This window comes from Tamandua tetradactyla, chromosome X (assembly GCF_023851605.1).
Source record: "Tamandua tetradactyla isolate mTamTet1 chromosome X, mTamTet1.pri, whole genome shotgun sequence".
NCBI lineage: Eukaryota > Metazoa > Chordata > Mammalia > Pilosa > Myrmecophagidae > Tamandua > Tamandua tetradactyla.
In genome coordinates, this window is record NC_135353.1 from 84,996,085 (window position 1) to 85,015,882 (window position 19,798).

At 40.2% G+C, this 19,798-nt stretch overlaps 1 protein-coding gene across 8 annotated transcripts in view; it reads right to left on the reverse strand.

Annotated features, from left to right (window-relative positions):
* The window catches only part of APOOL (apolipoprotein O like), a 331,599-nt gene extending 312,406 nt beyond the window's left edge, over positions 1-19,193 (reverse strand). For 7 of the 8 annotated variants that reach the window (XM_077146717.1, XM_077146712.1, XM_077146710.1 and 4 more), the window contains exon 1: positions 19,095-19,193. The gene's annotated coding sequence lies outside the window, so the exon portion shown is untranslated. The other variant, XM_077146711.1, reaches the window with a different exon arrangement.
* Positions 19,194-19,798: the final 605 nt, after the last annotated feature.

Genomic DNA, 19,798 nt, shown 5'->3' on the forward strand with positions numbered 1-19,798 from the left:
GGATATCAATAGCCAGAAGAATGAAACAGGACACTTACTTTCCACCCTATACAAAAATTAACTCAAACTGGATCAAACACCTAAACATAAGTACAAGTACCATTAAGCTCCTAGAAGAAAAGGTAGGGAAACATCTTCAAGACCTAGTAATATATCAGATAGCTTCGTAAAATTTACACCCAAAGCACAAGCAAAAAAAAAAAAAAAAAAGGTGAACGAGAACTCCTCAAAATCAAATGCTTTTCTGCCTCAAAACACTTTGGTAAAAAGGTGAAGAGGCAACCAACTCAATGGGAGAAAATATTTGGATGTCACACATCTGACAAAGGTTTGATATCCTGTATACACAAAGAAATCATTCAACTCAACAAGAAAAGAACAAGCAACCCAATTATAAAGTGGGCTAAAGATATGAATAGATATTTTTCTGAAGACCAAATACAGATGGCTAAAAAGCACAGGAAGAGATGCTCATCCTCATTAGCAATAAGGGAAAGGTAGATCAAGACTACAATGAGATACCACTTCACACCTATAAGAATGGCTGCTATTAAACAAAGAAGAAACTACAAATGTTGGAGAAGAAGTGGAGAAATTGGGACATCTGTGTGCACTGCTGGTGGGAATGTATAATGGTACAGCCGCTATGGAAGACAGCCTGGCAGTTTCTCAGAAAACTAAGGATCAAGTTCCTTATGACCCAGAAATACCACTATTCGGTAAACACACAGAAAGCAGTAACAGAGATTTGCATATCAATGTCAATAGAAGCACTATTCACAATCACCAAAAGATGAAAAGGATTCAAGTGCTCATCAACAGATGAGTGGGTTAACAAAATGTGGTATATACATCGATTTGGATATTATGCAGTAGTAAGACGAAATGATGTCCTGAACCACGTGAAAAGATGGATAAGCCTTGAGGACATAATGCTGAGTGAAATAAGCCAGATGCAAAAGGACAGATACTGTACGATTCCACTTTTATGACGATGATAAAGGTAAAATCAGAGGCTTATAATACAGAATATAGGGGACCTAGAGATACACAGAAGCTTGAGATTGGTGAACAGTTTGCCAGTGAGGTTGAACTTAACTGTAAGGGAATAGACAGAAGTGAAGGCAGGTCACCAGAGGGTCTATAAGTAATATTACCATACTGAAGGTGAATATGATTGAAAGGGGTTGTATAAATTCATGTGTTCCACCAATTAACACTACACATATGAATAAGATCTTGCATGAACTACTGTAAAGGTATGAATCTTCTGTACAAAGAGTGTATAATTTCAGGGTATAGGAGGAAAATGCTATTGCATGCTCTGGGCTGTGATTAATAGGAAAACATCAACAGTACCACACCAATACCAGGGGTACATAATGGGGGGAGGGACAAGAGTTGGAGGGAGGCTTGGATTTTCTATTTGGTGAGGGTGTGTTTACTGGTTATCATTCTCTTGGTAACAATGACATTTTCTAAAATTGAGAGTGTTGATGGACTATTGACTTTGGACTTTATAAATGAGGCTCAGTAGATAGAGGTGGCTGAAAGAAGCACTGACTGAGAAGGAGATTGGCGAATGATGGTGTAAACATATGATCGAACATGGTGCTGGTACAAAAAGGAATGAAGTTGTGAGGAACGAAATGATGTGAATGAACCTATGGTTCATTCTGTGAGGCAAAATAAGCCATAAACAAAAGAGCAAATATTGTATGATCTCATTAGAAATCAGGTGTACTGATCAGGAAGTTCTGCCCACTGGGAGGATTTCCCCTCACTACTGTCCTTCAAGGACACCCCAGAAAGGGGTTGTAATGTTGCAGCTGTTCACTTTCAGGTGGTACCTGCATATTGTGCTGAAACATCTATAAACCAGTCCCGAGTTTTCTCTTCCTCAGTCAATTTACTGTAAGGAACTCCCCAAGACACCATAGCCCTGGTCTGGGAAAGAGAAGGTAATGTGGCAGGAGTAGAGATCATGAGCATTTAGGCCACTTCTTCATGTAACTTATTTGTGCCTTCAGAACCTGTTCTGGCTCTATCTTGTATATACCATTTCCATTTTACAATAGAGTGCTGCTGTGCACACCCAACTTTATGGCTTCGTGGGTCAGACCACCCCCAGCTCATGATAGGCAATTCAGGTCTAATGGCAACTTGGTGGCCCATGGTTAAGCGTTCAGTCTCTACTAAAGCCCAGAAGCAGGCCAAAAGTTGTTTCTCAAAAGGAGAGTAGTTATCTGCAGCAGATGGTAAGACTCTGCTCCAAAATCCTAAGGGTCTGTGTTGTGATTCTCCTAAAGGGGCCTGCCAAAGGCTCCAGACAGCATCTCTATTTGCCACTGACACTTCCAGCACCATTGGATCTGCTGGATCATACGGCCCAAGTGGCAGAGCAGCTTGTACAGCAGCCTGGACCTGCCACAGAGCCTCCTCTTGTTCAGGTCCCCACTCAAAATTAGCAGCTTTTCTGGTCACAGAAAATGGGCTGGAGTAGCACACCCAAATCAGGAATACGTTGTCACCAAAATCCAAAGAGACCAACTAGCCAATGCCACAAATCTCTGCGTGTCATATAATTGTGACGCCTACTTTGAGTTTGCTGTCTGTTATAATAGCCACATCTACCCTGTCTTGGCGATTAAGTGTTGCCACCTGGCTTCCGCCAACTTGGGATCCTGTCATCTCCATTGTGTTTATGGATTCCAGCTCAGTGACAGCAGTTCCTACAGTAATATCTGACCTACAGAGAAGTGCAACCACAGAGCTCTTGAGGGATGATGGTGCTAGTCTCACAAATTTATTTCTCACTGTTCTGGTAAAAGGTGCATCCTCTGGACATTCCTGGGGTGTAAGAGCAGGTTTTGCATGATAGATTCACTCTAACATTCCAATCTCTCTAAGCCTCTGAATCCCCTCATCTATATTATACCAGGGAAGTTCTGGCATTTCAACCTCAGGTAATGGTGGCCACCTTTTGATCCGTGTTTCAACCAACCATCCAAACAAACTGTTCATACCTTTTCTAACCACTCGAGCTATAACACCGAATGCAGAATCTCTGCTTAGTGAGCCTATATCAACAAAGTCAGCCTGATCCAGCCTTATATTCCTCCCACCATTATCCCACACCCTTAAAATCCATTGCCACACATATTCCTTTGATTTCTGTCTATATAAATTGGAAAACTCACACAATTCTTTCGGTGTATAATGTACCTCCTCATGTGTGATACTTTGTACCTCACCTTTAGGGGCCTGTTGGGACCTTAGTCTACTTATAGGTCTGGAAGAAACGAGGGGTGGTGGAGGTGGTTCAAGAAAAGAATTAGAAATATCTTCCAAGACATTTGCTTCAGGGCCTTCATTTGCAGTTTCATCTGGTGAAACAGGATTAATCACTCTAGGGCTAATCCCTTCAGGTGGAGGTTGGGTGGCCAACTCCTCAAGGCACGCTGGAGGTGGAGGCAGTTATATCCTCAGGGCAAACTATTACAGGGTTATCTAGAGAAGACTCAGCATGATCTAGGATTTCAACCTAACCCCCAACATCATTATCAATCCATATGTCACCATCCCATTTTTCAGGGTCCCACTCCTTTCCAACCAATGCCCTCACTTTAATAGCAGACACCACACAACATTGAGATTTCAGTTTACGTTGAAAAGTTGCTACTCTAACAATAAGATTCTGAGTCTGATTTTCAGAGATCTCAAGTCTACGGCTATAGGAAACAAGATTTTCCTTTAGGATACTCATAGAAACGTCTACATCTGTCAGAAAGCACTTAACCTTCTCGTTTCAAGCCTTAAGCCCATCCCTTTCACTCCTTAATGCAGCCAGTATATGTAACAACAACCAACCAACATCTCTATACCTCTTATTTCAACAAAACTCTGTAAAGGTGTCAAAAACATTATCCCCCAGAGCCTGGCTTCGTACAAGCAAAGTATTAGGAGAAATGAATGGTGATATTTTGACTATCTCTTTTGCCTACTCACTCCAGGGATTGGCAATGTCATTCTGATTATGGAAATCAGAGTCCTAGTGCCTCTGAGTCCAGTCAGAAACCATTCATAAAAACCATTTTTAAGATTCTGTTTCTTAAGAACCACTCCTGGTACCAAGATGTATTAGTTAGGGTTCTCTAGAGAAACAGAATCAACAGAGAACACTCACAAATATAAAATTTATAAAAGCGTCTCACGTGACCGCAGGAATGCAGAGTCCAAAATCCGTAGGCAGGCTGTGAAGCCCATGACTCCGATGGAGGGTCTGGATGAATTCCACAGGAGAGGCTCCCCAGCTAAAGCAGGAAGAGAGCCTGTCTCTTCTGAATCCTCCTTAAAAGGCTTCCCATGATTATATTAAGCATCACTCATTGCAGAAGATACCCCCCTCTGGCTGATTACAAATGGAATCAGCTGTGGATGCAGCTGACGTGATCATCATCTAATTCTATGAAATGTCCTTATTGCAACAGACAGGCCAGCACCTGCCCAACTAAACAGGTACCACAACTTGGCCAAGTTGCCACATGAACCTGACCAGAACAAGATTCAACACTGTTCCAACTAAAATTCCAACAACCTACTTTGAAGACTTGGAAAAGGTAGTTACCAAATTCATCTGGAAGGGAAAGAGACCCAGAATAGCTAAAAGCATCCTAAAAAAAGAAGAATGAAATGGGAGGATTAACACTCCCTAACTTTAATACCTATTATAAAGCCATAGTGGTCAAAACAGCATGCTACTGGCACAAAGATAGATGAATTTACCAATGCAATCGAATTGAGAGTGCAGAAATGAACCACGATATCTATGGTCAACTAATTTTTGACAAGGCCCTCAAATCCTCTGAACTGGGACAAAACAGTCTTTTCAATAAATGGGCATGGAAGAAGTGGATATAAATAGCCAAATCAATGAAAGAGGAACCCTATCTTAAACCTTATACAAAAATAAACTCAAAGTGGATCAAACACCTAAATATAAGAACCAGTACCATAAAGCTTCTAGAAGAAAATGTAGGGAAACATCTTCAAGACTAATAGGAGGTAGTTTCCTAAACCTCATACCCAAAGCACAAGAAACAAAAGAAATAATAGACACATGGGAACGCCTCAAAATCAAATGCTTTTGCATTTCAAAAGACTGTCAGAAAGATGAAGAGGCAGCCAACTCAAAGGGAGAAAATATTTAGAAACCACACATATCAGACAAAGGTTTGATATTCTGTATATGCAAAGAAATCATACAACTCAACAACAAAAGAACAAACAACCCAATTATAAAATGGGTTAAAGATATGAATAGGCATTCTTCTGAATCACAAATACAAATGGCTCAAAAGCACATGAAGAGATGTTCATTTTCATTGGCTATAAGGGAAATGCAGCTCAAGGCTACAATGAGATACCACCTCACACCTATAAGAACGGCTGCTATTAAACAAACAGGAAACTATAAATGTTGGAGATGATGTGGAGAAATCAGGACACTTATGCAATGCTAATGGGAATGTATACTGTTGCACCCACTGTGGAAGACTGTTTGGCGGTTCCATAGGAAACTAAATATTGAGTTGCCTTATGGGCCAGCAATAGCACTATTTGGTATATACCCAGAAAAGTTGTAAGCAGGGACACAAACAGACATTTGCACGCCAATGTTCATAGGAGCATTATTCACAATCGTCAAAAGATTGAAACAAACCAAATGCCCACCAAGAGATGAGTGGATTAACAAAATGTGGTATATACATACGATGGAATAATATGCAGCAGTAAGACGAAATGACATTCTGAAGCACATGACAAGATGGATGAGCTTTGAGGACATAATGATGAGTGAAATAAGCCAGAAACAAAAGGATAGATAATGCATGATTCCAGCTTTATGACCATGGTAAAGGTAAAATCAGAGGCTTATAACACAGAATATAAGGGACTCAGTGATACATAGAAGCTAGAGATGGGTGAATGGTTACCTAATTAGGTTGAACTCAAATGTAAGGGAATAGATAGAAGTGAAGGTGGTTCTCTAAGTAATATTACCATACTGAAGATGAACAAGATTGAAAGGGGTTGTATAGATCTACATGTCCCACTGATCAACACTAGAAATATACATTAGTTCTTAGAAGAACTATTTCAAAGGTATGATTCATGTACAAAGAGTGTTTAAGTCCGGGGTACAAAGGGAAAACTGCTATTGAATGCTATGGGCTATGTTCAAAAGGAAAACATCAGCATTACACAGCAACATCAGGGGTAAATAATGGGGAAGGGACAAGAGTTAAGAGGAGGTTTAGATTTCCTATTTGGTGAGGGTGTGTTTATTGATTTTCTTTCTCTTGGGAATAATGAAAATATCTAAAATTGAGAGTGTTGACGGACTGTGTACTTTGGGCACTATACATGATGCCTGATGAATGCAGATGGTTGACGGATTCACTGACAGAGAAGTAGATTGTTGAATGATGCTGTATACTTATGAACAAATGTAGCACTGCTACCAAAAGGAACTAGGTCATGAAGTATGCAACGATGTTAATGAATATGTGAGACATTTGATCAAGCAAGCAAAACAAGCCAGAAACAAAAGAACAACAATGGTATGGTCTCCTCTAGAAAGTGCTTATAAGAAAACAGGGTCCTAGATATTGAGCTTTTATAGCAGCACATTTAGTTCAGAGTGGTAATTATTACTTCTGGATTTTAAGAGGCTGTTTTATATATATAAAACCTGGTATTTAGAAATAAAGACAAAGCTGATCAGGTTGGGGTTAAAGTAATTCATAACACAGGGGTAAGGAAGACATTGTCTACATTTTAGAACCACACATACTCTGAGATCAATGGAAGAAGGGTTTATTTGGTCTGGAACTGAAATTTTCTGTAGTGCATAATCTCATCACCCTATCTGTATAGCTCATTTGAACAACTGAAATACAGGGAGCACAGAATAAGAAAGAGCTCCTTTATCCTGTATGGATTAGTGTAATGCCTGGATACACCCTAAAGTATATTAAGCAGATAACCAAAAAGTACTGGCAAAGTCCCCTGAGGGATGGGAGAAAGAATACGAACTATTAAATCTTACCATCAGGGCATCCCCTGATACTGTGTCAAACTTTAGGGACACCCAAATCAATAGGTCATGCCCTTGATCTTGAGGCTTACTCTTGTGAAGCTTATGTAGGTAGCAGAGAAGCTTAGCCTACCTATAGGTATGCCTAAGAGTTACTTCTGGAGGACCTCTTTTTTTGCTCAGATATGGCCTCACTCTCTCTAAGCCCAACTCTGCAAGTGAAATCATTGCCCTCCTCCCATGTGGGACATGACATCCAGTGGTAAAAGTCTCCCCAGCAAGGTGGGAGATGACTCCCAGGAATTAATCCAGACCTGGCACCATGGGATCAACAATCCCATCCTGAACAAAAGGAGGAAAGAAGTGTAACTAATAAAGTATCAGTAGCAGAGAGAGTTCAAATAGAGTTGAGAGGTTACGCTAGAGGTTGCTCTTATACAAGCTTCAGTTAGACCTTGCTACCTATCATAACCTGCCAAAACCCAACCAGGACCATTCCAGCTAATCCTAAAGAAAACCTAGGGCAATATATAAGATTTCACAAGGGTTCTGTGCACTAGTGTAACTTTCCAGAATCCTACACCTCCAGAGGGGTCCCTGTACCAGATAAGCCCTGAAACCTAGAGGGTCCAGCCTCTCCAGAACATCAGCCAGTTCCATCTTCCTACCCCATATTAGTGACAGACCCTTCCAACATGAAAAAGTTAGAATGGTCATGACCCAAACATCCCTAAGGCAAGGGATAGAAAGGTCAAAGGTGATGGTGGAATTATACATTTAAGGTATGATATAATAAATGAATATGATTGCTAATCATTAAATTTATATCTTTTTTAGTTTCCAGTTTCTTAGAGTAGCTAGAAGTAAAAACCTAAAATTGTAGAATCGTAACCCATGTCAAACTCTGAAATATATTCTACAACTAATTGTGGTGCTGTGCTTTGAAATGTATTGCTTTTTTGTATATACGTTATTTTCACACAAAAAAAATAAAAAATAGATTGTGATGATAAAAAATATTTATGCCTTCTAGCCTCCTATATTCTGGGGCAGCTAGAAGAAAAAATCCAAGAGGATCTTATGGCAGACCATAACAAACTCTGGGATCTGTCCTGCAACTACTTGTTGAAGAGTGTATTGAAAACTATTGCTTTTTTCTTTCTTTGCTTTGTATATGTTATATTATACAATAAAACAGTTTTTTTTAAAAATGCCCTGCATGGGTTCTAAGGCATCAGTATTTTTTATAAGCTCCTCAGATGAGTCCTAATATGCAGATAGGCTCAAGAAACATCGACTTACATGATCCCAGTGCAACAATTTTAGGGAACTTTAGAACCCATGACAAACAATCTTTTATTTCCATGTTAAATGAGGTTCACAAAAGATCTAACAGTAGTGTGGGAAGATAGCATCAGAGTCAAGAGTCATAGGGGTGGATGAGGAGGCAATGCACTTAGACTTCATGGCATAAAAAGAAAACCTTGAGACCATACTAAACATAGTTAATTAGGCTAGGGGTTACAAAGGGTAACTCTTAAAGTCACACTGAAAATAAGGATGTTTTAAAACGCTGAATGGAAAACAAAAAGAAAAAAAAATAATTTTGCTGGAGACTCATCAGTCATTACACATGTAAACTTTCTTAGGTTCCAACTATTTTCTAGTATCAATCACAGGGTAAAAAAGAGAACAAGAGACTAGGATTAAAATTGACACAAAGGAATAAACGGTTGGTATTATCAAGGACTGTGAAACCTTAAGGCCTATAACACCCACATTCCTTCACAGTCATATCAACCTTATCACGCTTGGTCAGAGTCCTAAACATAATCCAGAAATATCATCTCCTGGATTCTCATTCCTATAGTGCTCTGTATTTTCTTACCTCTGACCAAACTTCCTGCTATTCTTTAAAACAGCAAAAGCCTGTTTCTTGTGCCTACCTTCCCTTCTGAAAACAAACATGACTGACTGTCCCCTCTGGTCACTGCTTCCCCTGTAACCCTCTTGAATGGAGGCTACTAAAGTGTCTTAGGGATAGGAGGCAGGGTTTGTCTTCTTCCTTATCCCAATGTTATTTTAAGCCATTACTTCTCAACCCTTACATAAAATATCTCTGTCCTTATTAATGAGGAAGTGAAACAACTGTAACCCTCATGAATTAGTGCAAACTTGTACAACTATTTGGGAAAACTATTTGACAGTATCTACCAAAGCTGCACATTCTCTGATCTAGCAATTCTATTCCTAAGAACATATTCAGTAGAAATGTATATATATGTACACCAAAAGGCATGAATGGGAATGTTCATAGAAGCATTATTTGTAATAGCTCAAAACTGAAAACAACCCATCAACCAAATGAATAAACTGTAATATATTCACACAGGAGAATATTACACAGCAATAAGAATGAATGAATTATTGTTACAAACAACTGAATCTTTCAAAAATAATACTGAGTTAAAGAAGCCAGGCAAAAAAGAGTAAATTCTGTATAATTCCATTTATGCAAAGTTAAAAAAATAGAACAAAATTAATCTATGGCAGGGAATAACTAGAAGGGGATTATGGGGGAGGGTTTTTGGGCTGTTAATTATGTTCCACTTTTTTATTTGGGTGCTGGTTTAACAAGTATGTTCATTTTGTGAAAATTCATCATGCTTTTTATGATCTGTGTACTTTTCTATATATACTTTACAGTTCAATGAAAAGTTATATAGAGGAAAAAAAGTAATCCTGCTCCTTTGAGGTTCATAACACCCCTCTAGCCATTTGTAGCATGATCAGCTACCAGCCTCCTGGTCACTTTAGATTTGAGACCCTGACAGTCTTCTTCTATACTCTAAGTCCTGCCATAACCTTGAATGACTTTAAAGTCCATGTGGATGAAACACCAAAAAGCCTCACCTCACAGTTCCTTAACCTCACCTCCCAAACCTTCATATTCAGTCTACTGTAGCTACTCACACCATGGATGCATCCTGAATTTACCATTAACCAGAACTTGATAAGAGCTAAAATGATAACTCAACTATGTTTCCCTCTGACTACAACCTCCTATCATTCCAGCTGTGATTCCCTTACCACTGTACTCCTGTTCTTTGAGCAAATAAAATACCCACCTTAGAAGACCTTTTGTGAGAATTAAATGAAAAAAAAGTTTGTATAAACAAACAGTTTGGCAGAGTTCTTGGCAACAGAATGAACTCAATAAACAGTAGCCCCACTATGATATTAAGATTCTATTGTACCTGAGCTCGGCCCTGCTGCCATGCGGGAGCCATGGAGGCCTCTGAGGTGGCAGTGGAGCCCGCAGCCTTGTGCTTGGGAGCCCCAACTGTCCCAGCAGCCGCAAAGGGAGCCGCTGCCGCCTGGGGCCCATGGGGTCCCCTAGGATGCCTGAGGGGTAGCCGGCCACGGACCACAGTGGCAAGGCAACAGCCTGCAGCTCCTGTGCTGCCTGCCTGGGAGTTGATCCAGCCGTCGGTGAGTGAGCTATCCCGGGCCATGTGCACCAACCTCCTGTGTACCTTGCGTGGCTGCAGCAAGATCCTGCCCAACAGCCTGGCACTTAACATGCACCTGATCAAGAGCCACCGCCTGCAGGGAGGCATAATAAATCCAACCAGAAGGAAAGATTTGAAAACTGTACCGAAATTCTACTGTTGTCCAACTGAAGGATGCCTTAGAGGCTCCAACAGACCATTTTCTCAATTCTCTCTTGTAAAACAGCACTTTATGGGCGGGCCGCGGTGGCTCAGCGGGCAAGAGTGCTTGCCTGCCGTGCCGGAGGACCCCGGTTCGATTCCCGGCCCCAGCCCATGTAAAAAACAAACAAACAAACAAAATATAATAAAACAAGAAAATGTTTAAAAATGTTTCCCTTCCTTCCTTCTCTGTCTTTCCTTCCTTAAAAAAAAAAAAAAAAAAAAAAAAAAAAAAACAAAAAAAAACAGCACTTTATGAAAACGCATGCTGAAAAGAAGCAAAATGTAATAAGTGCAGCAATTCTTATGTACTGAATGGGATTTAAAAAGACATGCAGAGGATTGTGGCAACAATGCACACGTGGCTGTCCTTACTCCAGCAGAACTGCCTTGCAGTCACACATCTACTGAACTGGCCATGAGATCCCTGCTGAGCACAGGGATTCAACTAGTAAAAAAAGGAAAATGAAGAACTCCATGAACAACCAGAAGTTATCAAAAAAGACCACTGAGTCACTGCTCAATAAACCAACCTCTATACCAGACACACAAGAACTAGAAACTTCAGAAATAAATCTAGTAGCTTCTTTGAAGACTCTTGCAGCTCTAATGCCAGAAAACAGACTCTTACACCTCCAAGATATCCTCAGAAGTTGCTTTTACCAAAGCCCAAAGTGGCTTTGGTTAAACTGCCTGTTATGCAGTTTTCTCCCATGCCTGTCTTTGTGCCTACTACAGCCGACACCTCAGCCGAGTCTGTGGTAGTGGGTGTGGATCATCAGGGCTCTGCCACGGGCACCATTCACTTATTTCCCTTGTCCATAGGAACTCTGTGGACTTCACTTTTAGAAGTTGTAGACTGTATGTAATTCTGCACATGTCTGGGTTTTCACAGACCTGAACTGAAACTCTTCTGGATTTAGAAAAACAGGGATCGGGGACAACAGTATTAACTATTTAATGTAGTTGTCTAGATTCTTTGCAGCTCTTTGCCTTTTGTACTTGTAGAAATGAAATCTGTATATAAATGTGAGTATATTCTAAAGTGAAAAAAGATTCTGTTGTAAACAAATTATCTCTCAAAACCCCAACTTTTCCTCAAATTCACTCTCAAACCTCTGGCTTTATTGAAACTTGGCTTTTGTTTGCTACTACCACACTCTTCCTAATCCTTTTAGAGGAAGGTCTGTCCTCCAGCCATCCCTCCTGATACAAGAAGTCAGGAGAGATCTGCACAGTCCTTGCTCCTCGTTGCTAATTGCAGATCAATGTTCCACCATCACATTTGCTCAATAAGCTCTTCTATTTCAAGATGTATATTAACTATTCTTATAGTTATTTACCAACATTCAGGACTCTTCTCTACTTTAATTCTTGTTATTAAACTCTGGGACTTCAAAATTAACATGGAAGACCCCTTTTATTCCTTGGCCTCACAAATGCTTCCTTAAGCTTCTTAAGCCCCTCGATTTCCATCTCCATATACCTTAGCCATTTCTAACATACCTACCTTAGCCTTGCAATCATTAGAAACAGTTTCACCTCCAAGATCCTAAATGCTTGAAATGTCCTTGATTAAAATTTTATGCCCTTTCACCTCTCCCACTCTCTTGGAACCTGCACTTCTTCCTCATTATTCCTAATAGTCTTCTAATCCTTTTGTAGTACCCTAGGCCATAAATTCCATACTGTTTCATTCATCTCATTATCCAGTCTAGACAACCTTTTGGATGAACTCCCTGCTCCCTCCCAAGAACACCAAATTTCCTAAATCTTCTATCATTCTTACCTTGTTAACATTCAACACTAAAACACCTACACTGTCTACTTTCCCCTCCTACGCTGTTATGAGCACTGCTGGAGAAAGTCACAATGCCCATGTCAGCTAAGCCCTTAAATCTCAACAATTATTTTATTCAGTGTGTACTGATGCCTTACTGAATTTTCTGCAATGACTTTTACAAGCCTTTTCCATTCTTAAACTCCTAAAGGCACTTTCTACTTTTTTCTTCTCTTAGCAAACAAGCTTACACTCAGAAGACAGATACCCAAAGTAAACTCCCTCAATTTCCCTCCTGTTTCTCAAAATTTTCCTTTCACCTTTACTAGCTCTGGCTTTCCCTCTGAAGAAGTGTATCTCCTCTTTGCAAAGACTAATTCCTCTACCGCTCCACTTGATTTTACCATCTCTCTGTCGAATAAAGTTAAAAGCACAGGCTCTGGAGTCAGACCATGTGATTTCAGATACCAGCTCTACCACTTACTACTATGTAAACTTCGGCTAGTTTACTCAACTTTTCCAAGTTTCAGTTTCTTCACTGATAAAAAAGTGATAATAATAATACTACATACCTACTTATACAGTCACTGTGAAGTACAAATGAGCAAATGTACATAAAGTGCTTAGCAAAATTCCTAGCACACAGTGTAACAGCTCAATAATATAAAACAGCTGTGATTACTATCCTCTTTCCCTCTCTATTTGCTGTTGGCACTTTTCCCATTTTTCCAAACTTGCTCAAGTCTACTGATTTATTTTTAAGTAAAACATACTTTATGGAATTTTCTTCCCCCATCCCAAGATTTCTTTCCTTTCTTTCACAGCCAAGCTTCTCTAAAAAGTAATATACACCTCCCTTCCAGAGGAAGCAAAGATTAGTGGAAAGATCATGGTCTTTGGAGATATATACACTGGTATTTAAATCTGGCTTTTCCACTTAGCAGTTGTATGACTTGGAACAATCACTTATTCTAAGCTTCAGTTTTTTTATTTGTAAAATGGGGATTCTAACCATTCCTTAGGGTCATCACCATGATTAAACTGAAATATATTTAAAGCATCTGGACAAGGTAGGTGCTGAATGAATATTAGTTCCCCAGCCCTTATCCTTTTTCTAATTCCTAACAATCTAGATTCTCCCTCTACCACTCTACTTATAGTTCATTATCTCACTTCAGCTCTTACTAGCTGTGCCAGTTTGAAAGTGTTATGTACCACAGAAAAGTCACCTTTTAAGCCTGATACAATCTTGTGGAGGCAGCTGTTTCTTTTAATCCTAATTCAATATTGTAGGCTGGAAACTTTTGATTAGATTATCCTTATAACAATGTGAGATGCTCAACTGTAGTGTGTCCTTTGATTAAATGGAAATGTGACTCTATCCATTCCAGGTGGGTCTTGATTAGTTTACTGTAATCCTTTAAAAGAGGAAATATTTCTGAGAGATGCAGAAACTAAAGAAATCTCAGAGTCAACAGAGAGAGAAAGAGAGAGCCAACAGAAACTTCAGAGCAGACCTAACACAGATGCTGACATTTGGAGAACAGAGACACAGATGTCTGGAGCTCGGCAGAAGTCACCATGAGAGGTTAAGCAAGCCAGAAACTGGACAGAGTCAAGGGAAGCCAAGAGATGAAAGCCAGACCCAGAGAAGCAAAGTGAGGAACCCCCACAGGAACAGAGGCTGAAAGCAATGGAGCTCAGGAGCGAGGAACCAGGAAGGGACCAGTGTGCCTTCCCAGCTGACAGAGATGTTACAGAAGCATCCAGCCTTCCTTAAATTAAGGTATCTTTGTGTGGATGTCTTATTTTGGACATTTCCATAGGCTGAGAACTGTAAATTTGTAACTTATTAAAATCCCCTTTTTAAAAGCCATTCCAGTTTTGTATATCATATTCCGGCAGCTTACAAACCAAAACACTAGCTTTATGACTGGATAATTTACACGATTTTTCTAAACCTCAGTTTTCAATCTGTGAAACAGTGATCATAATAGCTGTCACATAAAGCTGTCTTAAGAATTAAGTGAAATAGGAAGATGGCGGCTTAGTAAGACGCACGGATCTTAGTTCCTCCTCCAGAAAAGCAACTAAAGAAACAGAAACAATACGAAACAGCTCCCGGAGCCACAACAGAGACCAAAAAGACAGCGTACCCCATTCTGGAACGGCTGAACGGGCAGGGAGAATCCGCTGCGGTGAGATAACCGAGGGGCGCGTGTTTTCCCGGCCGGGGCGGCTGGCGACTGGGGTCCCCTCCACGCATGTGGCTCCCCGGTCTGACTGGGAATGTTGGATAGCGGGGCCCTCCCGCCACGCTTGGTGTCTCGGGCCAGCTGGGCAATTTTGACCGGCACTCCCCCAAGCCGCAGCGGCCGGCGACCCCCCCCTCCACACGCGGTTTCCCGGGCCAACTGCGAGATTCAGATTGGCAAGTTAAAGGAGCCACAGCATCTTTTACTGGTGGGCCCCGCAGACACACGAGCGCCACGAGCGCCACCTACTGGGCAGGAAAAGAAAAACAGCCCAGAGATTTCACAGAAAAACCTTTCAACCAGCCGGGTCCCACACCCAGGGAAATCTGATCAAATGCCCAGACACCAGCAGAAAATAATGGATGACGCTCGGAAAACTGAAGATATGGCCCAGTCAAAGGAACAAACCAATAGTTCAAATGAGATACAGGAGCTGAGACAACTAATGCTGAATATACGAACAGAAATGGAAAAACTCTTCAAAAACCAAATCAATAAATTGAGGGAGGACATGAAGAAGACATGGGCTGAACAAAAAGAAGAAATAGAAAATCTGAAAAAACAAATCACAGAACTTATGGGAGTAAAGGACAAAGTAGAAAAGATGGAAAAAACAATGGATACCTACAATGGTAGATTTAAAGAGACAGAAGCTACAATTAGTGAACTGGAGGATGGAACATCTGAATTCCAAAAAGAAACAGAAACTATAGGGAAAAGAATGGAAAAACTTGAGCAGGGGATCAGGGAACTGAATGACAATATGAAGCCCACAAATATACGTGTTGTGGGTGTCCCAGAAGGAGAAGAGAAGGGAAAAGGAGGAGAAAAACTAATGGAAGAAATTATCACTGAAAATTTCCCAACTCTTATGAAAGACCTAAAATTACAGATCCAAGAAGTGCAGCGCACCCCAAAGAGATTAGACCCAAATAGGCGTTCTCCAAGACACTTAATAGTTAGAATGTCAGAGGTCAAAGAGAAAGAGAGGATCTTGAAAGCAGCAAGAGAAAAACAATCTGTCACATACAAGGGAAACCCAATAAGACTATGTGTAGATTTCTCAGCAGAAACCATGGAAGCTAGAAGACAGTGGGATGATATATTTAAATTACTAAAAGAGAAAAACTGCCAACCAAGACTCCTATATCCAGCAAAACTGTCCTTCAAAAATGAGGGAGAAATTAAAACACTCTCAGACAAAAAGTCACTGAGAGTATTTGTGACCAAGAGACCAGCTCTGCAAGAAATACTAAAGGTAGCACTAGAGTCACATACAAAAAGACAGAAGAGAGAGGTATGGAGTAAAGTGTAGAAAGAAGGAAAATCAGACATGATATATATAATACAAAAGCCAAAATGGTAGAGGAAAATATTATCCAAACAGTAATAACACTAAAAGTTAATGGACTGAATTTCCCAATCAAAAGACATAGAATGGCAGAATGGATTACGACCCAGCAATACCACTGCTAGGTATCTACTCAAAGGACTTAAGGGCAAAGACACAGACGGACATTTGCACACCAGTGTTTATAGCAGCATTATCTATAATTGCAAAGAGATGGAAGCAGCCAAGATGTCCATCAACAGACGAGTGGCTAAACAAACTGTGGCGTATACCTACGATGGAATATTGTGCAGCTTTAAGACAGACTAAACTTATGAGGCATGTAGTAACATGGATGGACCTAGAGAACATTATGCTGAGTGATTCTAGCCCAAAACTAAAGGACAAATACTGTATGGTCCCACTGATGTGAACCCACATTCGAGAATCAGCTTGGAATATATCATTGGTAACAGAGCCCAGCAGAAGTTAGAAACAGGGTAAGATAATGGGTAATTGGAGCTGAAGGGATACAGACTGTGCAACAGGACTAGATACAAAAACTCAAAAATGGACAGCACAATAATACCTCAGTGTAATGTAACTATGTTGGAACACTGAATGAAGCTGCACCTGAAATATGGTTTTTTGTTTGTTTGTTTGTTTGTTTGTATCTTTTGTTTTTTTTTCTTTTTCCTTTTTTTATATATATATATTTTTTATTAGTATTATTATTTTAATTCTCTTCTCTGTATTAACATTCTATATCTTTTTCTGCTGTTTTGCTAGTTCTTTTCCTAAATCGATGCAAATGTACTAAGAAATGATGATCATACATCTGTGTGATGATACTAAGAATTACTGAGTGCATGTGTAGAATGGAATGATTTCTAAATGTTGTGTTAATTTCTTTTCTTTTTTTTGATTAATAAAAAAATTAAAAAAAAAAGAATTAAGTGAAATAATGTGTAAAGTATTTGGGCACAGTGCCTGGACTGTAGTAACATTTAATAAATGGTAGTTGCCAGTGGCTTTTCTTTATTAGAAAAATCAAAGGTTTACAGAAAAAACATGCATAAAACACAGGATTCCCATATAGCACCCCACCACCAACAACTTGCTTTGCTGTGGAACATCTGTTGCAATTTTTTACAAGTGTATTATTACTCAAAGTCCATGGTTTAACTTAGGGTTCACTGGTTATGTAGTGTAATGCCAGTGACTTCTTAGTGGTCAAATAAAAAGACACATTCAACTCTCTCTTCCTCTAGGTTTCAGTGACAACACACCATTCCGATTTGCTTTCTAACACTGACTATTCCTTCTCCATCTCTGTACCTCCTTGGTGACGCTTTTCTTTATTCCCTCAACCAAGAGTGAGTTCTCTTTTAAACCCTCAGAGCACTCTCTACTTCTCCTGAAGCAAGGCATTTCCCTTTCTCTGAATCACAGTCATTTGTTGTATCTTCACTGCTTAATTTAACCTATTCTATCATCATTTCCTGGCACCTATTTACTCATGTAGAATTGCTGATTACCTATTTTAGGCCAGATCTGTGCTAGGTATTGAGAATACAAAGATTATTATGTCATATTTACTGACCCAAGGAGATTATAATTTAGGAGAGCAGAACAGACAAGTAAATACTCAATTTTTGCAGTGGATAAATGCTAAGGTAAGAGTAGCCCAGGAACCTTTGGGGAGGTTGGGGACAGTCTCTTGGAAAAGTAGTTTGTGCTTATCATATGGGAAGGCGCTCAAATGTACATTAAATGAATTGATGAACTATGGGTAGGAACTAAGTAGATGAAGATGGGAAAGGGCACTTCAGGCCCAGAGAAAGAACAGGTTAAAAATTACGGAGCGGTGAAGCAAGTAGATCAGTATTGATGGGAGAGGGGTCCTGAGTGGCAAAAGAAACTGGAGAGTCAAGACAGGGTTTCGCATTCTAGGCATAACAGTCTGAACCTGACTTTAGAGGACAGATATCAGAGAGCCAATAAAGAGTTTTAAGTAGGTAAGGGACATAATCAGATTCGTATTTAATGGAATTACTCTGGCAGCGCAGAGGAGAATGGATTCCTGGTGGGCTAGGCTAGAGGCAGGTCCAATTAGAACGCTATTGCAATAATTCAGATAAATTATGAAAGCCTGAATTTCAGAAATGCTGTGAGGATGACTATTCAAGACACATATTCAGCAGACTTAAAATAAACTTTGGCTAACCTGAATTATTCATATTTGAATCTCCTGCGAGCATGGCAGAATATTTAACACTTGAAACTCGCGAGGTAAATATCGTCAACTGCTGCCATTGAAACCCTGTTAGGGAACTGTAGCAGCCAGCTGAGTCATTTCCTGTACAAAGACTTTAAGTAAAGGTGCCTTTTCCCATTATAGAAGTCAAAAGAAACTTAGGTCCTATTTGAATCTACAGTGTAGCAGTACGTATAAACCCGCGCACTGGCAAGGAGGCTCTGGGGCGTCTCTATCCTGGTTTATTTCGCCCGAAATAATATTTGAACAAAGTCCTTCAATAGGGTTATGCCCACGATTATTTTTTAATTTGTTCCAGCTCAAGATTCAAACCTTTGTTGCGGCTCGTCGCCCAGCAACAGAGGTGCCTTGCTCACCCAGCCGTTTCCAGTTTTTACCGTACCTCTGTATAAGAAGTTAACCGCAGGCAATTGAAGAGAAAGCAGTCTCACGGAGAGAAAACTCTGAAGGCAAATTGAGGCCTGGATTTCGAGGATCTGGATTTCAAATATCGACTCCCTGACCTTGCCGATCTTCCTACAACCCTACCTCCACCCGGCCCTTTGCTCTACGGCTACCTTCTGAAGTTAGGAGGATCCCTTCTAAGTTATTACAAGGCTATCTGCACCCAAAAAAGTAAGCTAGGTTTTTTTCACTTACCGTAATGGTCGACACGTCTGTGACCCTCGCTGCCCAAGTTTTTATACGAAGAGCAGAGAGGGACAAAACAATTCACCTCGGCTTTGCGTACGGCAGCCCCGCCCCATTACGTCCCTGACCTGCCCACTCCCGCCTTCTCTCCGCCCTCCTGGAACAGCTCCGACAAGTTACTACAGTTGGTTGGCTGTCTTCTGGAAAGGTTTTATCTTCGCGGTTGAATCTCCCAGTCCCAGAGGAAGTCCTTCAGAACGTTTTCCATACTCCAGTTGAGAGCTGTTTTGTGGTTTCAGAACCTTTCATTTCAGACATAAATTATTTGTCTCAGTAAGGACTTAATACCTAAGTTCAGCTGCCTTAATAACTATTAAAAAAGAAACATGTTATTTCCTCGATACATGGGCAAGTTCAATCATTCGGACTGTCGCTGAGCGCTTACTATGTGGCAGGCACTTTTTCAGGGTACGGAACAGAAATAGGGTCGGGGATTACTTGTTTAGATAGATTAGGGAAAGACTGGAAAAGATGATATTTGAAAACAGACTTGAAGGAATGTAGAGAATAGCATTCCATGAGGAAGGAAAAGCAACGAAAAAGATCAGTGTGACTGGAGTGATAAATTAAGAAGTAGTGAAATTACACATTGTGTCGGGCACATTTTGTGCCACGATAAGGATTTGGGATTTTATTTTGAATAAAATGGTAAG